The following is a 21,544-nucleotide window of genomic DNA, read 5'->3' as shown; positions in this document are numbered from 1 at the left end:
AACTGAAGTGAGGGAATTCAAGGGGAAGGCAATCAAGAGAACAGTACTCTCAGGTAAAAAAAAAAGATTGTCAACGGAATATGATTAACCATGATTTCTGAAATGAGGAATTTATAGTTAACTGTCATCATATTTCAAAAGCATTGTTGACTTTACTGACTGTGGAATCAAATTATTTTACGAACTAAAGTCAGCATATCTGGCAGATTCCTCGACAGTAGAAACTATCAGTAATTGTTTCTAGGGTGTGGGTCAGACCTGAAGTCTTGACTGAATGACAGAGACTTTACATTTGTTGCGTATTTGAAGTGCTTCGCAGGAAAGGAGTAATGGAAATGAGGAGTTATTTTTGTCTGCTTCTTAATTTGGAGTAGATATCCGCACCTACTGGATTAAAGTCAAATTGTAAATCAATCAGATTTACATCAAGTTGGGGTAAATGGTCTATGTCAATTTCCTAACAGATTCTGCTGCAAGGAAGGAAGACAGCACATGTGTCAGACTGGTAATTTAATACTGCATAGTGCACACATTGACTTAGGGCAGGAGGCAGTGTATGAGTTGCAAGAGTGCTTTCACTTCATATCAGTGGTTTCGCTGAATGCAATCTTGTATAAGGCCGAAGAAGTCCGAAGCAAATAGTGCATTACATACATTTGGAAAAGCTACCAAGCTATGAATTTATTGAACATATGCATGTTACTATTAATATTAGTAGAAATTTTGCTCCATAACCAGTGCACAAAATGTTTCCTTCGACAGCGATGATGATATTTGTTTTAGTTCTCCTCCTCAAAGTTAGTGTCCAAAACTGAATACATATGACAAAATCATTAGTTTTTAATAAGACTTTTAAAAAGATGTACTGACATAAAATCACTCTGTTATAATTGCTGTTTTCAATCCTTTTGAGCTTGCAAGGGTATTAAATATTATCATATCAAAGGTTTAGTCACTACCATAAAGGAGATATAATTTAAATGGACAGAGGCATATTTGCAGTGATTATTCAAAGTAGGTTATTTGCACCTTGTATTTCAGAATATCAGGGTACAACTTAATTTAGCTCAAATAGCTGGCTGTCACTAATGGAAGAAATTTGCCTTCATTTTATCATTGCTATTGTGTCAAGTCGAAGAATACATAAAACATGAAATCTGATAAGCGGCATATGAACACAGCATGGGTAATGTAATGAATGAAGGGAAAAATGATTGCAAGACTGATGTTGTGAATGTAAATTTCCTCCAATAAACTGATTTTGGAAATACTTGTGGCTGGAACGGTCGCAATGGAATATAAAGCTTATCAATATGACTCCGCAGTGGTATTTATTTCCTTTAGCTCCGATGCCTGACAGATGAATTATACAGGGATGATTTAGTGCCTAAAGATGTATGTCATATTCTATAAAAGACTTGTATCAGTGGAAAAATTATGAGTGGCACAACCCCCAGTCTCTCAGCCAATGATCTATCTGTGGTTAGGCTGGCAGATTGAATTACCCCCATAACAGTGTTTAGGCCTGCATGATAAACAGTCCACTTGTCAAATATTTTCTCAAAAAATGTGACCAAAGGGGAAAAATGTAAGTGGTTAAAGACCAACCACAGCATGAAATATGAAGCATAAATCGCCAGGGTCGCAAAGAGCAGGGACTTGGTTACTAGGGCTCCAGATGGATTAAATAAAGCCGCTCCTCAGGGATGGTGCAAAGGGATGCAATAAAAGGGATACAGAACAGAGTGCTCTTATGTTGAACAGTTTGAAGACAATCTCTGTTAATTCGCAAACTGCAGAGTCAAATTAGTCCAGTTCCCATGTAAGGAGAATTACATATTGTCCAACAGTAATAAATCTCCACTTCTTCTGTCAAATAAACCAAATTGAGACAGCCTCTACTGTGAGCGGTTCATTAAAATGTCTACTTTAATGTGGGACTTTGTTTTTATAATTTATATACTGCTTTCTTTCTATTAATACCAACATTGGACCCAATGTTGAAAGAGAGACAGAATACAAAATGATGGAAACATTTTTTTCAGCCACGTTTAACACTACATCTGGGTTCTGCAGATGGGTCCACAAACTCCCCCAATTAAGTTTTAAACACAGATTAATTAACTGCACCAAATTGTTAAACCATCATTTGTAATCAATTCATAAATCATGTGCACCCTCTAAAGGACAAAGCATTAGCAGAAGGCAGTTTTGCACATTTCATACAGTAGCGTGCAGTTAAAAGCAAAAAACAAGATGAGTTAAAAATCCCTTTCACAGTAGGCGTATTCCTTTCCCCTCTAGCAAATGTTCAGTTAATAATAAGCACTGAACAAAGAATTAGATCTGAAAGAACAAAGAGCAAGGAAATAACTGCAGACAATGAAAAACAAGACTGATCTGACTGCCCTGCAGAAAGTGTCTATCAAGAAAGATGGGTTAATGGTAAAAGCCAGCTTATACTTTTTTCTCATCAGAAGAGGTCAAGGTTGTTTTACAGTTCAACTTTCATTGCTTGCACCACTAGTTTGGCAATTTTATTTTGTCACTTCCCCGAGCCAACATTATCACTGGCCGTGCAGCCTTTCATTTGAAAATGACTACCTGAGAGGCCTAATGCTCATCATCAAGAAATACAGAGCTGTTGAATGATGATAGGTTACTGAATATAAACAGTGCCTGCAGCAAAGGGGAACCAAAGAATGTGAAAAGATAAATAGGACAGATACTTTGTTTCATTGTCAGTGGCACTCTGCGTTATTTGAGGCACTTATTTATGCACTGTAAGCAGAACAATACTGAAAAAAATGATTAAATACTGACTCTTCAAGCAATAGACATCTCATTGTGGCAGGCCTAGCTCGCCACTGGGTGGTTTTGATAAAGGCAATATGAGCTGATAACTGATACAATTTGCCAGGAATCGTCAGGCTGCTGACAGCTACTATAGTTTTAATAAAATCATTAGAATGTAAATGTTTTATTGCAAAATAAAGAGCCTCCAGCAAGCATGACATTATCTACAGCTGGAGAATGAAAGTACCGATTAGCATTTGAAGATTTAATGATACACAAGTTATCTTTATTAAAATTTTAAAATCAAGTCTTCATTCTGTATGATTGAGTTTTAAACAAATGTAATATCTAGTTAGTTCCTGCATAAACCTTGAACAATTATTGAAAGTGTATGGCCTCTTAACATATGTTTCATCAGAATGGAATTGGATTTGCTATTTTAATATGACAAAGTAGATGGCCATTTATTGTAGCTCATTGCAAAGTAAAAATTTAGTTTTAATTTTACTTACGAGTGACAACATCCTTTTTAATTATTTCTAACTACTAGAACATTTGCTGATATGTTTTGGAACTTGCTAACAAAATAATTTTATGTAACATTTGGTACAGACACTCACTTGACATACAGAATGAAAGCATGATTAATAGTAAAGCTAACATATAATGGAAGAAGAACACAAATTTTAGGTCAATTGTTTTGTTGAACAATAGATGTACACACGAGGTCAATGTGAAGTCAGACCTTTGAGGTCATCTGTTAAACGGAATAAGATCCAATATGGCTGCAGAGGAATGTGCTTCATAAAAGAACAAAAATGGCATCAAATCCAGAGTGTGCACCCTGTAAGTTATTGCAGGTCAATCTGAAATGATCTGAAAAATACAAGTGAGTATTGAAGGTCATGCTTTACCAGATCAATATTTGTAGAGGAGGAGCAGGCCTGCATGAATAAAATTTAACTTACATTCATGCGGAATTACATTTTCCTATTTTTGAGTTTTTAAGTCATTTGGGGAAAATTAATTATTTCTACTCAGATTCTATTAAAATAGTTTTCATGTTGTAGAACCTTTCTTTTTGGTAGTTCAATTATTTAATGTCTTGCTAATGATGGTTGATGGCTTAGTGTTTTTGTTAATGATGGCATAATCCATAATAATGACACAGAAAATAATCCACTATATATAATATTAATAATTCTTGATCCAAAATAATGAAGATGTGTGGAATAATCATTACCATAATTGAACCTAAGTGTGTAAAGCTACATTAAATACGGATTTTCTGACACTGGTGCAACAGAAGTTAAAACAGTTCTGATACTTGTCTGGAGGGCAAAGCTTCCCTTTGAATAACTAATCCTTATTTGCAAAATCCAAATAAAACACAAAGGAAAACATTCACTGATTTTAGTTAGTGGTACAGTCATAACTTTCTTGAAGAGATTACACAGTATTAAAAAGAGGCTCTAAAAGTTTGAAAAAACATTGCTTCAGGTTACTTCTGGGATTTTCCAATCCTTGTCAATCGTTAGGAAAAATGATAAAATTTGTGTTTCTTTAATCACATCTTGATGAGACAGAGGACAAGAGAAAAGAAAGTTGAACAAGTTCAGACGAACAATTTAACAAGTTTGACAGAAATATAAACCCGAAAATGCTGGAGACAGCAAGTAAGTCAATGTCGGTAAACATGAAAAGGTAAATTTGAAAAGCAGAAAATGCGAGAGATACTTAGCAGTTCTGTCAGCATGTGTGGATAGAGAAACTGTTACTCCCTTGACTTCTTCATGCTTCAAAGATACTGCCAGCTTTGCTGAATATTTCTAGCAATTTCTGTTCTTATTTCAAACAACCAACATCTGCAGTGTTTTGTTTTGCTAAAAGGCAAATGTCTTTTTAAGCATCAGAGCAAATGTTTAGATGTAGCTTTGTGTTGGACGATTATTTAGAAAATAGAGTCAAAAATGAGAGCTTTCCAGACAAGCAAAAAACAAAAGTATTGCAATCTATATTGGTGACTAATTAAGCTTATATTCCAAGCAAACAAGGATGTCTTTTAATTTTCAAGCTTATTTGATAACTTATTTCATTTATAGATATTTTTGTTCCAGCTCAAACAAACAGAGCCTTTAAGAATAGAGTGAGTAGTTCAATGAATGTACAATTGTAGCTAATTATGGCATTGCAAGAATTTACTGTTGCCATTAGCTGATGGACATTTAACATGTTTGCATGACATCTCTTATGATATTTTATAACAGCTATTAACTTATTTTATCCAATAATTCTGGGTTTATACTTACCCCGATAATTTATATTTTATATTGTTATAGCCGATTTCAGATGCATGCCAGGTGTCAAATTCTGTTGGTGCACTAGAATGAAGCATCAGACATACAGGTGCATATCCAGTTGGTATAATGATGCAAGTGTGGTTTCTTCTTGCATTTAGTACTTTTTGTACTTAAAATAATTATTTTGACACAATCTACTGAGCTCTTTTTTTTTAATCCTTAAAGACAATCTTGTCAGCTCAACATTACCATGCCAGTCACAAAATAATTTTCCTGGTAACTTTGTTAGGAGATAGGCACTGTGAGTGTATTAATCCCCACGATCAATTATCCACCCTCCCCAAAAGGAACTGCTCCTCAGATCTCATCATCGCATTGCGAAACTGGTTGACTTTACCTCATCTTTCACTCATAACCAGCCCCAGCATGTCCACCAATCCAATCCTTTAATATTGCTTATAATACTGATTGACCGGCAGCTGTTAACCTATCTATCTGATTTTACTTACTGGTACTATCTCTTCAGAAACTCATGAAGGAATAAAACAGAAACGAGGAGACAAAGACACAAATTGGTTGAAAAACACTGTGTAATAGACCTGCTTACATTATGCTCAAGGGGACTCCAGGGACTGTCCAATCCATGAAAGAATAATGGTATGAGTTGGACAGCCCTGGGACGATTAATCACCACCACAATGCAGATTTAGCATGTTAGGTGAAAAGATAAATGTGTAAAATGCTGTGTCAAAAACCCATAGTGCGGCCCACACTGTAATTTTGGGACAGTAATTGAACTTCACTATAATTATCCTGGGGAGATAATATTAACTTATAGTCTAGTGTGAAAGAGAGAGTATATAATTCATCACTCTATGGGCTGCTCAGTGCATTGTGTTATTGAAATATGATGGCTCCATTTTTATCCTGTCATAATGACAACTGATGTGCTTATTTTCTCTCTGCACCTCCAGGGTATCGGGACTTGTGAAATAGTAAGCAAACATTTTCTCTGACGAAGCAGCAGTGCTTCATCATAGCAACTAACAGACTCAAAGTGCTGCTGACCTCTTTCTTTCAGGGAAAAAAAAAATTAAAACCAGCTGTTTTTTTTATCACTGCTCACCTCTTCTTATTCATCATAGTAAGATGTCAGAAAAAAAACTCGTGGGTAGTATCCATCTTGCAATTTTCTTTGCAAAGTGAGGGCGTGCAAATTTTGGATTGAATTAAGTGAGGCCAGGAGGAAGTAAAAAAATGTAGCTAAAATAATCCTACATAGTAAAATCATTTTCATTTACATTATAATGCTATAGTTTCAGATTTCTAAAATGTGTTTCTGCATTGTTAAAATATCATTTGAGATTTATTGCATGGATGGAACCAGCTGCCAGAGGAAAAATGATGGTGGACACAATTGCAACATTTAAAAGGCATCTGGATGGGTATATGAATAAGAAGGGCACAGAGGGATATGGGCCAAATGCTGGCAAATGGGATTAGGTCACACTGGGATGTCTGTTCGGCATGGACAGGTTGGAACCAAGGGTAAGTTTTTCCATGCTGTATGACCCTATAGCTCTATAATTGGCAAATATTTGCTTAACATTAGCCTTGCTTTTTTGCTAGCAAGAGACCTCTACAAGACAAGGCTGTGGGTTAAACTTCACTCCAAAGCTTAAGCATGTAATCTACTGCCGGTGCAGGACTGAGAGACCAGTTTTGGATGAGATATTAATATAAGGTACTCTCTGTCCACTCAAGTCAATGTAGAAAATGACATGATACAATTTGAAGAAGAAAAAAGAATTGCTCCTGATGTCCATGACAAAGTGTGTGTCCCTGAATGAATGTTACCAAAACACATTGGATGGTTAATTGGTCAAAGTCCATTTTCAGATCCATAATGACAATGTGTACAGTGATTGCACCTTAACCCAAAGGGTTAAAATTAGATATCCAGTCCCAGTTCCACACTTCAAGTAAGCTGCCTTTGTCTGATATATCTTTAAAGAATAACTTCAAGGAGCTGAATTTCAGACTCCTTGTCTATGTGGCCTTCTGTGCCATTCTGGGTGGGACAAAGGACAGTAATCAGTGAAACAATGCCAACACCCCATATTGGCGAGTTGTGGAGCCAGGCTGGGTATTCTTGTCCTTCAGTGCTTTCAAAGAATGTACTCTTCATTCTAATGCCAGTCACTTGCAGGTTAATTTTTCAAAAGCAACCTAAAGTAGTATGAGACCCCTTACTGCATCATGGGAACTGCCTAAAACCTATTTAAGATAGTTTGGTCTAGATATCTGTAAGTCATCCAAGACCAATCTCGTGTTGGATTTTTTTTAAGCCCCCTTAAGGTTTAAATTTTGCCACTTGGCAACTTATCCTCCTTTCTGCCTCGAACAAAAAAGGACCTCGTGACGATCAAGTTTATTCCCCAATACTTGGTCATTCACCTCACTGCTATTAGTCAGTTCTTAATGTGTGCTGAAAATGTGTTGCTGGAAAAGCACAGCAGGTCAGGCAGCATCCAAGGAGCAGGCGAATCGACGTTTCGGGCATAAGCCCTTTTTCAGGAAATGATTCCTGAAGAAGGGCTTATGCCCGAAACCTCGATTCTCCTGCTCCTCGGGTGCTGCCTGACCTGCTGCGCTTTTCCAGCAACACATTTTCAGCTCTGATCTCCAGCATCTGCAGTCCTCACTTTCTCCTCAGTTCTTAATGTGTACCAATTGATTTCCACTCTTCCTTGCATTACAAAAGTGATGACAGTTCAAAAGTCTTTCATGACTGCGAAGTGTTTGTGACTGCTCAAATTTGGAAAAGTTGCAATGTACACATGACAATTTCTTTCCTTCTCTTACTAAATGAAAAGTTTATCTTTCCACAACTGTTGAAACATGCCTTGAAATGCAGCAACAATTTGTATTTATGTAGCAACTTCATTCTAATACTGTTACAAAAAAAATCTCAATGTGCATCACAGGATCACTATAAAATAAAGTTTGGCATCAAAGGAGAAATTGGGCTGAAATTTCATATTCAAGGAATGTGATGGATGAAGCAAGTTGTCTGGCTAAGTGTGCCAAACTTTGGGGAGAATGCAAACAAAGGCGAAGGGTCTTTTTTTCATTCAAAAGCGGATGAGTGCTATCTGGAGTCAAGCCTGTCACCCTGGAAAGAGGTCAGAGGAAGTGACAGAAGCTGCCAAAAGCCAAGGTGGGCTGTTTGACAGGCTGTCATTGATGCTCTAGATCTTCGTTGAATTGTAGCAATGACAACAGAATTTTTAAAAAAAGGCCCTCAAACCCTCACCCTTCACGGACACTCTTCCTTCATACACTTGCCGTGCCTCATCCTTTCCACTTCATGTAATCCCACTCCACTCCCTCATACTCTCCATCCCACCCCTATGACCCCTCAAAATACCATATGCATTCATCCATTATAAACTCCCTGCAGATCCAACCAACACCACAGTAATAATAGGCATGGTGCAAAAGCTTTTAAAAAATGTCATTTATTACTTTCTAAGAAAATGATCCTTCATTTTGCTCCATCTCTTTATGATTATCCATTCTCTTTAAAGTACCAAAACCACCGAATAATATTAATTATAAATAAATAGCTAGCAATTTAGAGATTAATTGGAGGAGATTTTGACTAATTCAGAACTGGTTGTTGTGCAAGCTACCTGACCATACAGAAACAGCAGAGGGGTCATGAGAGATCATGGCAAGATAATGTTCGATTTCATCAGTGTACATATGGAAACTGACCTCATGTATAAGAATGATTTCATCAAGGGACTGCCTAATGAATAGAGAAAGAGGAGGGATAACTCCTCCAATGGAAAAAAAAACTCTGGTTAATAATATAGCATGGATTTACGTTAGCAAGATTGCTGCTTATAATTAGGAACAGAAAATGCAGGCTTGTTGAGTATTTCTAGCTTTTTCTGTTTTTATTTCAGATTTCCAACATCGACAGTTTTCTGCTATTTGATAGCTGCTAATGTAACTATATTCCAAGAGGTGTTGAATTGAAGGAAAACAGCAGAAAACAATCATTTAAAAAAATGTTGGTTCCACTAATCTGGCATGAGTCAGCCTTTGTCCAGAGGATTTTATGTGACTATTTGGGAATCCAGATCTGATATAGCACATTTTTGTAACACATTGGTTGGGCACATGATCTCAATACACACAATTTGCATGACATAAGGCACATACCATTGAACCTTTCTTGTGTGTTTGTTGGTATAATGATTGCAAGGAAAATAGAGTGGTCAAGTTTTTATTGAATTTTGAAAATTAGTTAATTCATCAGTTACTGAATGGTATGTTTATATGAATTTTCTGTGAATGTGTAAAGCTCTTTCTCATTAAAATAGTGAGGTTAAAATAGTGTTACTATATATATATATATATATGGGTATATATATATGGGTATATATATATATATATATATGGTTTTATATATATAGATATATATATAAGGCAGCACGGTGGCTCAGTGTTTAGCACTGCTGCCTCACAGCGCCAGGGACCCAGGTTTGTTTCCAGCCTCGGGCGACTGTCTGTGTGGAGTTTGCACATTCTCCCTGTGTCTGCGTGAGTTTCCTCCGGGTGCTCCGGTTTCCTCCCACAGTCCAAAGATGTGCAGGTTAGGTGAATTGGTCATGCTAAATTACCAGTCGAGTTAGGTGCATTAATTAGGGGGAATGGGTCTGGGTGGGTTACTCTTCAGAGGGTCAGTGTGGACCAGTTGGGCCAAAGGGCCTGTTTCCACACTGTAGGGAATCTAATCTATTGGATAATACTGCATCTACCCAAAAGAAAAATAGCCACCGGGAAGCAAATCTCAATGATTTACCAATCTACCATTGAATTTATCAGTTAAGTTAGTACCACTCTTATCAAAGTGCTCAGCAAAAACGGTAATGCAACAATTCAACAGGATTAGCATGAAACCAGTTAATAATTAACATAATTTTGTTATGATCAAAGAGGTCAGATGATGCATAAAGCTTTGCCTCAAAAATGATGAGACCGTTGCTCTTGTTGAAATGGAAGTCCAGTACTAAATGCCTAATTCTACAAATATTTTATACACTTTAAATGACTTCTGTTTTGAGATCTATTTCTGTATCATGAATTGGGCAGTTCCATTCTGCTAAATTCCTAGGTCCTAGTGTGAAAGGAAGATTTTGTGGCACACGGGATTGTAATCCCTGACTCTGAACCAACAAATACCACATTCATAATCCCAATGTGAGATATGATGACCAGGAAAGGTGCATTGTGTCCAAATAGGCTGATCATAAAAATGCAAATTTTTCTGATACTTCTTTTTTCTGCTTTTGCCACTGATTTCTCCATATCAGCCATATTTGATGTGAAGTGGCACCACTTGACCTACAGCCTCAGGTGACAGGCGGTCAACATGCCCCTGCAAACAGTAGCTATGGAAATAAATGTAAGCACATGTTTAAATTTACTTCTGCACTGCTAGGTTCAGGAAAACAAGTGAAAAGGTGCAGAAGATATCAAAATCCCATCTCTACTACTCGCTCTGGATCATACTCCTAATGTCAATATGCATGTCACTAGCGGTCACGGATCTAATGGTGCAGTGGCAATATCTCTACCTCTGGTCTGGAAGCTCCTGGCTTGAATTGCATACCATGAAACCCGTGTTCATATTGAGGATAAACATACAGATCTTCACCTTATAAATACTTGAAATGTGCCTCATGGCAAGCAGCAAGAGCAAGAGAATTTTCTGGTCAGCCATCCCACAAGGGCAATGGCAAACCACTACAGCACTTTGCCCATAAGCATGGACTAATCCAATGGAAGCCAATCCCCTAAACCTGGGACATGAGGATTGGAGAAAAGACAGACAGACCAGTATAGGACTATCATATATTAAGGTTCACTGCAATCAGCATGATCTATTTGTTCTTCATCAGTTTAATGCAGTTCTAGTCAGGTATAGATGAGCAGTAAATGGACAATGATGTTTTCATCTCATATCAAAACAAAAATGTTTCTATAAACACAATGTGACTTTCTGGCTGAAGAAGTAAAAAGCTTCTGAAAAACAGGCTTCTGATCGGAAAGTAAATTCAGGAAAAGGGAAATTCCTGATCAGCTGCTTTAACAACCTTGACTGTATTTTGAAATATTAAGCATGCTTGCGTAAAGACCAATAGATTAATTTTTTAAATTCTTTGACGTTATCACCACACCTCTATTCTCCTAGTCAGTCTTCTAGGATATGAACTATTTCATGATGGCACAGTGATTAGCACTACTGCCTCACAGCACCAGAGACCTGGGTTCAATTCCCGCCTCAGGCGACTGCCTGTGTGGAGTTTGCACATTCTCTCTGTGTCTGCGTGGGTTTCCTCCGGGTCCACAGTCCAAAAATGTGCAGGTTAGGTGAATTGGCTATGTTAAATTGCCCATGGTGTTAGGGGTAGGGGTAAATGTAGGGGAATAGGTCTGGATGGGTTGCGCTTTGACGGGTCGGTGTGGACTTGCTGTGCCGAAAGGCCTGTTTCCACACTGTAAGTAATCTAATCTAACTTCACCTCTCATATTTGACGGTTCTCATCCCTTCCTGTGCCTTCTGTCCTACACTCTGCTCAATTGCTGTGACTTTCCTTCTAGCTACACACCCTAATTGCTAAGCCTTGTGCTTCATGCTTTATATCATCTGAACATCAAACTCTCTCCTTCATAATACGTTCTTCTCCCCACTACGTTCACTGCATTCTCAGCCCAATCTCTTTGCTTGTCCTTCCCTTACTAATACAACCTTTCTCTCTCACTGGTCCCACCCAAAGTTCTCCACCTCCTGTCCCTTTTCCCTCTGATTAAATTGCAGTCGCTTTGAGGTAATGAAGATGTCCTTTGCTGCGGATTGAGCTTTCCTGTTCCTACACTTGTGGAATTGTGTGTGTTTGGAAAGAGTAATCATGGAAGTGTCAAAACCATTGTCCACAGTCTGGCCCTCTATCTCCAGATTTCTCTTGCTGCCAGCTGTCAGAAGGCAAGCAGTGATTGTAAATGAACCTACTATCCTAGCTCTGGCGAGCTCAGACCTGTCAATTAATGAATAGCGAATCTCCCGAGATGTCGTCCCATGTCTACGAATCTCTTTTTGTTTGCAGCTGCAATTCCTATCTAACAACAGTAGCTGGGAATTCAGGAATTTGGTAGGCCCAAGAATCAGACCTGATCATGAACCCAGCATTATTCTACCACAAGCACAGGGAATAATTGATTGTGTTCCATGTTGTAAGTTTAAAAATAATTGAAGATTTTCTTTTTAAATTTAGAAGCTTCCTTCTATTTTTCGAAATATAAGTTTTTTTTATCAGAGCTGTAAAGAACTGTATTTTGGAAGCTTTTAATTCCAATAATTGTAAAGTAAAACGGCAATATGTACTCTACATTTCCTTCTGGGATAAAAAATCCAGGTCATTTGTGCTAATCCTCAACTCCCAGATGTGGGGAAGCAGGTCTCCCACTACTTTGTGTCAGATGCTACAATCAAAAAGAGCAGTCCGGAGGCTTGTCAGAATGTCAGGTAGTGCTCCATTAATCAACCCAAGTGATCCAGCATCCTCTGGCACAAACTGGCAGACTTCTAAGATAAAACTATATTAGTCCATGACTGGGAAAAAACTGATGTGCAGTTTCAAGGATTTTGCTAAGGAATACTTGAACCTGCTGTTAGGAGAAGTGCGGAAGCAGTCCAAATTGATTTGGCCATTCTATGGGCTGGATTTTAAGATGCTGACACAATGGGAGAAAGGGATTGCTATATGAATGGAAACCCAGTTATAACACTCAGACTGTCTGTTTGTAGAATTTTAGCTCAGCCACCTCATTAATGTATTGACTGGAATTCTCCAGCCAGACTTGGAAGTGGAAATGAGTGCAATTTCATTCAGACAGTGTCACTAAGGACTATGTTTCCTTAAGGATGATCAGCCATGATCATATTGAATGGTGGTGTAGGCTCGAAGGGCAGAATGGCCTACTCCTGCACCTATTGTCTATTGTCTATTCCACATGCAGTCTGTTCAGTACCTTGGAAGCAGCCACATCTAAGTTCTCAGACATTCATGCATTCCTGAAGTTTCCAGTCCCCTGTATGACCACAAGATTGGATTCTGTGCAAGAGGGCTACCCAGTCAAGTTATGGCTCAAAATGCAGCAGAGGTCCTGCACTCTGGGATTCTTGGTCTTATCCTGAAAATTTAGGAGATGATATACAGGTTTCCTAATCAGGTAGGCTGAGTATGCGTGATGGCAGCATGCAAAGGTCCATTTTAACTCCACTAATTAAAAGGACACTCCAAACATGAAATTTAATGGAATTGGGTGAAAAATGCAAGGAAGTGCACACACTCAAAGATTACATCTTGCTTTAGTGATTCCTCACTGGGTTGTGCCTTTAGGGTCACCACTGATGACAGGAAGAAGCCTACCAGTGAAATCAAGATGTTCTTGCTGGAGGTGACTGAATGGATGAATAGCAGGAGAATGCTGCCTCACTGCTGGATTCAGTACGGAAAGTGGTTTAATGAATTAAAAGAGGAAAGATGAGTATTGTAGCATATTTTCTTTCTGAGCATGAGGTGGTGCCAGAGGATGATGATAAAGACTCCTCAGAGGGTACACTTTCAGGGTGCTCACACAGACTGTACACAAGCCTGGACACTTACACTGTGGTGGGACCAGTAGGAAGATAGTTGGGGTTTCACTTGGTGATTCACACAAGACCAAGAGCAGATGGCAGTATCAGGACATGAAATAGAGGTCAAGATGCAGGGAACAGGACATTCCAATCTGTTTCCTTGAGCACTGATGAGTTACCTTGGGGACTGTCATTTAATAGGAGCAGCAACAACAAATGTGATTACAATTTACGTTCTCCCAGCCGTCGCTAATTAATGTCTCTGTTGTGCTGATGATGTTGACTCTTGCTGTATTACAGAGACACAGGTGCTGTGTTACATTGTACGAGGTTTGCACTGTTCACTTGTTGTTGTAACGTTATCTTTTAAAGACTTTCACTATGCCTCATCCCCCTTCTATGAGGTGTGTTCACATAATCTAGATCAATGGCAGAAGGTCCCTCCTTCATTATGCACACTTATGTACAGATTGGAGAAGTCTGTCTCAAGTATAAATGGCTTAATATTGCTGATCTTTATGAAGATTTATTTATCAGTGGTGAGTGGAGCTGGACCATGAGAGGGATGGTGAAAGAGAACTGTAAGTGGGGACTCAACTCCTTCCATCTTTCATCCAGAGCATCTCACTACACATTTTCCTTCAGTGCATATCCCACAAGAACCCTCTTTTCCAATTGGCTGAGTTTTCTTTTGGTATTCCAGTGAGTCATGGAGTTTTTACACCACTGAGAAAAGCCCTTCAGCCCACTGTACCTGTGCCAATTATCATGTGTCTGCCAACAGCAAAATCTAGGAACTGCAGTGTTTGAGGTGTTGGTGTTTATTGGCTGACAGAATCACACAATTGAGGTCCTAGTCATTGCAGAAAGACTGTCAGTGGGCCTGGCCAAAGTAGCCATTATTAGGTCAAGGCCATGGGTCATGCTGAGGGGCAGCAGAACTTGGCTGTCTGTCCCTCTTTCATTGTTACGTCCACACTTGGGTATCCATCTGGAGGGATACAACGATACAACGAAGGCCGTTAGAGACTATTGGGCATCACTAAGGTGTGCCACATTGTTAGTTTGACCTGACTTTGTTAATTTCCTTTTCCATTCTATTTTGATGAGATTCTGTTAACAGTTCAGATTAGATTAGATTACATTACAATGTGGAAACAGGCCCTTCGGCCCAACAAGTCCACACCGACCCGCCGAAGCGCAACCCACCCATACCCCTACATTTACCCTTTACCTAACACTACGGGCAATTTAGCATGACCAATTCACCTGACCTGCACATCTTTGGAATGTGGGAGGAAACCAGAGCACCCGGAGGAAACCCACGCAGACACGGGGAGAACGTGCAAACTCCACACAGTCAGTCGCCTGAGGTGGGAATTGAACCCGGGTCTCCGGCGCTGTGAGGCAACAGTGCTAACCACTGTGCCACCGTGCCGCCCACGTTTCAGTTTTGTTTCTGTTATAGTGTCCCACCAGATACTCTTTAGCCTGTAAAGGATTAATTCAGCAAACAGTAGAATGTCTGCCAGCCATTATTTGAATTGAATTGAATTGAACTTTTTGTTACGTGTACCGAGGCACAGTGAAAAGCTTTGTCTTGCGAGCAATACAGGCAGATCACAGAGTTAAGTAGCAGAGATAGTAAGCAATAGGTAAACAGCAGCAAAAACAAAATCAGCTACAGGTGAATGTTAAGAGTTTGTGATTAGGCGTATAGTTTCTAGAAAATCCCACAGACATTCAGAGCCTAATAGAGTACAAATTCCTTCATCCATTTTTGACTTAGTCTGAAAACAGGAGAAAGTGAGGACTGCATATGCTGGAGATCAGATTTGAAGAGTGTGGTGCTGGAAAAGCACAGCCAGTCAGGCAGCATCTGAGGAGCAGGAGAATCAACGCTTCGGGCATAAGCCCTTCATCAGGAATGTCTGAAAACAGTCGGATTCTGCTCTGAATGTGACTAAGTCAGTGCTGACTAGTTGCCACTTTATAGCTCTTGGTGACACTTTCCATCACTTCTGATGACTGAGACTAGACAATGGTAATTGCCCATTTTGAACTTGCCCTGCTTATTATAGACAGGACAGAGCTGGACACTTTTCCACTCTGTCAGATAGATGCCAGTGTAGTAGCAGCTCCTTCAAATTCAGTTGATGTTGTTCGTGCAATTCCTGCTTACATTTTTAATTCTACTCCAACTGCTGCTGCTACCATTGGTCATATTTGTCCTAACCTGAGCTCCCAAAAAAAAACAGAAGTTGACCTGATAGATCTCTGTCTCCCAAACCTTCTTGCATTGTGACCCCCCTTTTTGGGCTTGACAATATCTGTGACCCTAGAAAGGGGGAGAATCTTGGGAGGGGCCGATGCTTGCAGCAGGGGTGTGCTGTTTCATTAATGGAGTCTGAAAGTTAGGGTTCTTCCACTCAGTATTCAAGCGTTAGAGATCAGCCTTATCGGCCACAACCTTAAAAGTCATACTCTTTTAAACAAAGGCCTGATTATTTAAAGGGGCCATGCAGTTTTTAGCGTTGCATCATAGCTACAGGGTACCCATTGTTGTCTTGCAATTCACAACCACAACATTTTTGTTCACAAGCCCTGTTTGGTTAACTCTGTGTCAGCTCATAGTTCCAAAATAGAGATCAGATGGACAAACCTCCAAAATTATGAAAGTAAGCTTACAGCACAAATTCAATGAACAGAGTCTTTCACACAATGAGATGGTAATCATTGACTTATTTCCCACCATGTCATTAGCCCCCTCAATCACCTTTGTGTCATTGCCCTGTTTTCACTGGTAAGTTCCAAACATGTGTACCCGCTGCCACGTTCCAAAAGGCCTGTTAATATTACTGTAACTGAGCAGTTGACACATTAAAATTGACAATCGACCGCTTCCAAGGAAATTGCTCACATGCAACTTAATACACTGCAGTTGAATGATAAGGTCAGGAGTTGGAGCCAGTTTCACGACACACTGTCAATTTCCACATTTTTGAGCCCTCACCCAACTCTTAAATCCACACACTCTGCAAGTTAAAACCCACACGATTACCTCCCCCACCAACCAACACTCCAAGCTCAACTGAGATTGCCTGCATTGGCTACAGTGAACTTTTATTTTAAAAAACCTTGTCCCTTATGCTATATGATGGAAATAGTACTGTATTCATAGAGTGAAAAAACAAAGTAATCCTGCTGCAGTTTGGATTTCAGTGCAGAAATATTATTGCAGACTTTGGAAGATTAAGAATCCCAGTCTATACAAAAACTGGATATTTGATTAAATTAGGTTTCAAATTGTATCAAATTTCTAATCAGTTTAAGTGAAGCATATACTCAAAACAGCCAATCTAAAATTTGCTCTTGTAGTTGCTTTCAATAAAACAAATATCAGATAGTGTTGCTTGCTTAATATGTAGGAATTAACTTTAAATTTTGTTCTCATGAGGAGTAATTGATGGGTGTGATAAAATGTTGCCTGACACTGTCTCTAACCTCCTTCAAGTCAGTTTTATTGTGAAATATTTTCATAACGATTATGTTCATAATTTATTGCTCGACCTCTTGTCATCATACAGAAGGATCCAATTATTTACTTTATTGCAGCAAGAGTTATAAGGCAAGAGCTTGACATTTACACTAGGTCAGTGCTATATTGGGCACTACAACACAATCTCTGACAATAACAGATTTATCTTTCTCGTCCACTGAATACAATATGCAATTGGTGTATATCAGTAAGACCCAAAATTGCAAGTCATGGACTGCAATGGTGAAAGGGGTTACATGTTGTCTCTTCAGTATTGTTTGGCTTTTAATATGTGCAATTACATTCAAATGAGTAGTTGGTTATATTTCAAATCTGTAATTATCTATGTGTCATTTTTGATTTATCTCATGTAATTGAACCTGCAATTAATGCATGGAGGAACCAACCACATTTCTGGTAAAGTAATTGGTTATAGCAGTTTTAACAGTGACCAATCTCTGTAATGTTTCTTTGTGCATATTACAGAATCAGGCAGTGCATAGATAGGAACAGACCATAATTATCTTATGTAAATATGATGTATAAACATTGTGATTGCACCTTCAGCTGACTTGAACTAAACTTCCAGAATTCCTTCCAAAAGCCTCTCTACCTCCTACATGGTTTTATTTTCTTTTAAGATGTTCCTTCAAGCTTACATCTTTTTTCGGGTGTTTGGTCAGCTGTGGTAACATCAATGAGAGCCTTGATGACAACACACCTGCAACTCAATGCAGTATTTTGGTTTCTTACTCAAAGAAGGACGCATTGTCTCTGGAAGTGCAAGAAAAGTTCACAAGGTGAAATCCTGGGTTGAGGACTATGCTCCAAAGAGAGATGCATGAGATGGGAATTGTATTCTTTGGAATTTAAGAGAGAAAGATAATTGAAATATAAAGTTCTTAAGGTGCTTATTGGTTGATGTTGGCAGAGAATTTCCTTTAGCTGAGGAGTCCAGAAATCAGAACCACAGTCTCAGAATGTGGAATGGGTCATTTAGAATTGAGATAAGGAGAAATTTATTTACTCAATTAGTTGTGAGTCTTTGGAGTATTCTACTCCAGAGACCTGTGGATGCTCAGTTGTTAAGCATTTAAAACTGACACAAAGTTCGATATATATTTTAATACTAAGGTAAGTAAAATATGTGTAGATAATGCAGGCAGGTGGAGTTGAGGAAGAAGATCATCAATGATTGAATTGACTGGTGGAACAGAGTCAAATGATAGAATAGCAAATTGCTGCTCCTGTTATATACTTATAAACGAGATTGAAAATTGCTTAAATAAAATCTCAAGAAGCACTGAAACTTTTGTTTGCATTGTCTTCGGATTTTGTTGGAACATTTATAAAGGATAACAGCTCACATGAATCTAGAACTGGATTTTTTTCTTTAAGGAAGAATTAATTAACTTGTTCAAAAAACAGAATATTGTGGGTTGCTTGATTTACAATGTTGCAGATTGTCTCAGCTGATGTATTGGAATTTGTTTCATAGTTCCCAAATGTGAACAGTGCTTTCGGAGCAGGTTGTTGGACGTGGATCAGCATGAAACTCTCTCAGTTTCAGACCGGAGTTCTTAATTTTAAAAAAATGTCTTCAGCTTTGATTTTCAACCAAGCATGTAAAAGGCTTTGCTGGAGGAGCTTCACAACCATAATATTGTTAAGTTAACATAAATTAACAGTGTGAAGGTATGCGCTCTGCTAAGGGCCTTCTTCATGTCTCTTCAATCTGCGTCCTCTGGTTAGCAGCACTTGTGCCACTAGACACAGTTTATTTGTATTTGCTCTAGAACTGTTCACAATTTTGAAACCATGCATAACCTCTTACGTAAGGAGAACAACTGCAGCTTTAGATTCTCCGTGTAACTGAAGTCCTGCCCCCCCTGCTATCGTTCTTGTAAATCTTCTCTGCATTCCCTTGAAGGTCTTGATGTCATTCCTAAAATGCGATGCCCAGATGATAGATCTTACTCCAGTTTGGACTTACCAAAGATTTAAAAATACTTACCACAACATCATTGCTTTTGTACTTTGTACTTTTGTTTTTAAAATCAAGGAATGCATATGTTTTCATATTAATCATCTGTACTTAGCCTGGCAACTTCAAAGGATTGTTTATGTAATCCTTACCACTCTCTTCCCCTGCACTAGATTGCTTATAGCCTCCAGAAATTTTATCTTCACTGATTCCTCCTTTTCTGAATTTGTGTCACCTGCAAACTTTGCAGTTATAGTTTATATCCCAAAGTCCATTCCATTAATATTGCAAAAGACTAAACCACTTTAGGTCACATGATGTTTCTCAGTAACAGTGGGATAAATATTTCCTTGCCCCTACTTGGTAAGTTCCAAGACCCCATACTGTAAGCGTCTTTACAGCTCCAGTGTTTGATTTGTGTCTCTTAAGATTTTTCAACATTTTCTTCAGTTTTGCCTGTAGCAGCACCATCAGTTTCTTTTCACTCCACTTTGATAGCTGTTTGCATTAATTTCCAGATTTCATTTTAAACAGTATCCACCTGGGTTCATTTCCACCCCCAGGAAAACTGCACAAACTCCACACAGACAAACTCACAATATCTACATGGATTTCCTTCAGTTGTTCCGGTTCCCTCCCAATGTCCAAAGATGTGCAGGTTGGGTGGATTGGTCTTGGGAAATCCAGAGTGACGGGAATAGGGTGGGGCCTGGGGTTAGGTGGAATGCTCCTAGGATGGTCAGTATAGACTCGAAGGGCTGAATGGCCTCTTTCCGCACTTTGGGATTTTATGATTTCTATGAAGTTGCTGCTCCAAGGGAAACAAAACTAACTTGCACTTTGTAAACTCTCTGCATTAGTGAAGTAAGTTCTCTCAATGTAGGGTAGGACTACAACCTGGTAGGAGTTCAATTTGTTTGACTGTACTTAAGCACCAGAGCTCGACATGCGCAGCATATTTGCATTTTTATTTGTCCATAAATAATTGTAATGAATAGTAAGAGATCAAAGTAAATGAAAACAAGGCAAAATCTGTTATCTACTTCGGTACAATGATGTGGAGGTGCCAGTGTTAGACTGAGGTGGACCAAGTCAGAAGTCACATGACACCAGGTTATAGCCCAACAGGTTTATTAGAAAGCACAAGCTCCAAACATCTTTTGCAGGAAGTAAATATGCCAGGATATTGGATGAGATAACATTACGATCCATTGATGGCCATTTATTCAACGTACTATCAAGGCTCAACATAAATCATGGACACTGAGGAAGATAAAAGCAGGCTACTTGACTCAGGAAAATGAGCTGGGAGGCAGGATTATGACTTATAACTAAAGGTACAGCCAATACCAGCTGGAATTCTTGAGCCAATGCAATAAAGAGGAGTACCTTAAGTAATGAGCCATCAGCCTTTTTCCTTTTCATCTGCCAATTCACAAAGCCTAAGGGATGGATATAATGCACTTAATTTTTGTTGATGAAATAGTAATAAAAACAAAAGCCATAATTATAAGCTAAACTAGCCAACAAGGCACAATGTCTTACCTAATTTTATGCTGCACTGATGTCACAAAGCTTTGAGTTCAAGGGAGAAGGAAATCAATCAAGATGCAAAACAGGTTTCTTCCCCAGGAATGAAATTAAACGTGCTGTATGAAATGGGATATGCGCAATCCAAGAATTCAACCCAAATTTATCTTATTGTTGCTGTGTAAGGTCTGCTAAAATTGGGGTTTTATTCTTGTTAGCGCTATTTTTCTTGATTTTCAGAGAGATGCAAGTGACGGTCAAAATATTCCCAAGGCTCCATAACATTGGTGAGGTCTTCAATGCAGAGATACATTATCAAGATTTGAGGCTTTGCGACCCATAATTCCTGGCATCAATATTGCTAGTTAAAAAAACAGCAAAGAGCACCTTCACAATGCTCCAAAAAGACACCAGTTATGTCTGTGGAGTAGGTCTTTGGAAACTTATGTTCAATAAATCAGTTTTTCCTACTCCTGTTTTCATTGCTCAGGGCAATTTTTATCTTTGGTATTTAATTCATTTCAGAAGTATCGCCCATCTGTTTATTGGTTTTTGAAAATAGTATCCAATTCTGTTGTAGTATTTTCGATAACCTGTTGATAATTTGTGACACATAATGAAAACATTACGTCAGCAGTGAGTGGATTACGCTGGGTGTTCATCCGTGCGGGCCTGCTTGG

The 21,544-nt window shown here is 38.7% G+C and overlaps 1 long non-coding RNA gene across 3 annotated transcripts in view; it reads right to left on the bottom strand.

Annotated features, from left to right (window-relative positions):
* LOC140480217 (uncharacterized) overlaps positions 1-21,544 on the bottom strand; it is a 67,701-nt gene that overhangs the window by 29,933 nt on the left and 16,224 nt on the right. The window lies entirely within an intron of this gene.

Source organism: Chiloscyllium punctatum, chromosome 8 (genome assembly GCF_047496795.1).
Source record: "Chiloscyllium punctatum isolate Juve2018m chromosome 8, sChiPun1.3, whole genome shotgun sequence".
NCBI lineage: Eukaryota > Metazoa > Chordata > Chondrichthyes > Orectolobiformes > Hemiscylliidae > Chiloscyllium > Chiloscyllium punctatum.
The sequence above is the reverse complement of the archived record's forward strand: the minus strand, read 5'-3'. Positions and strand labels throughout refer to the sequence as shown.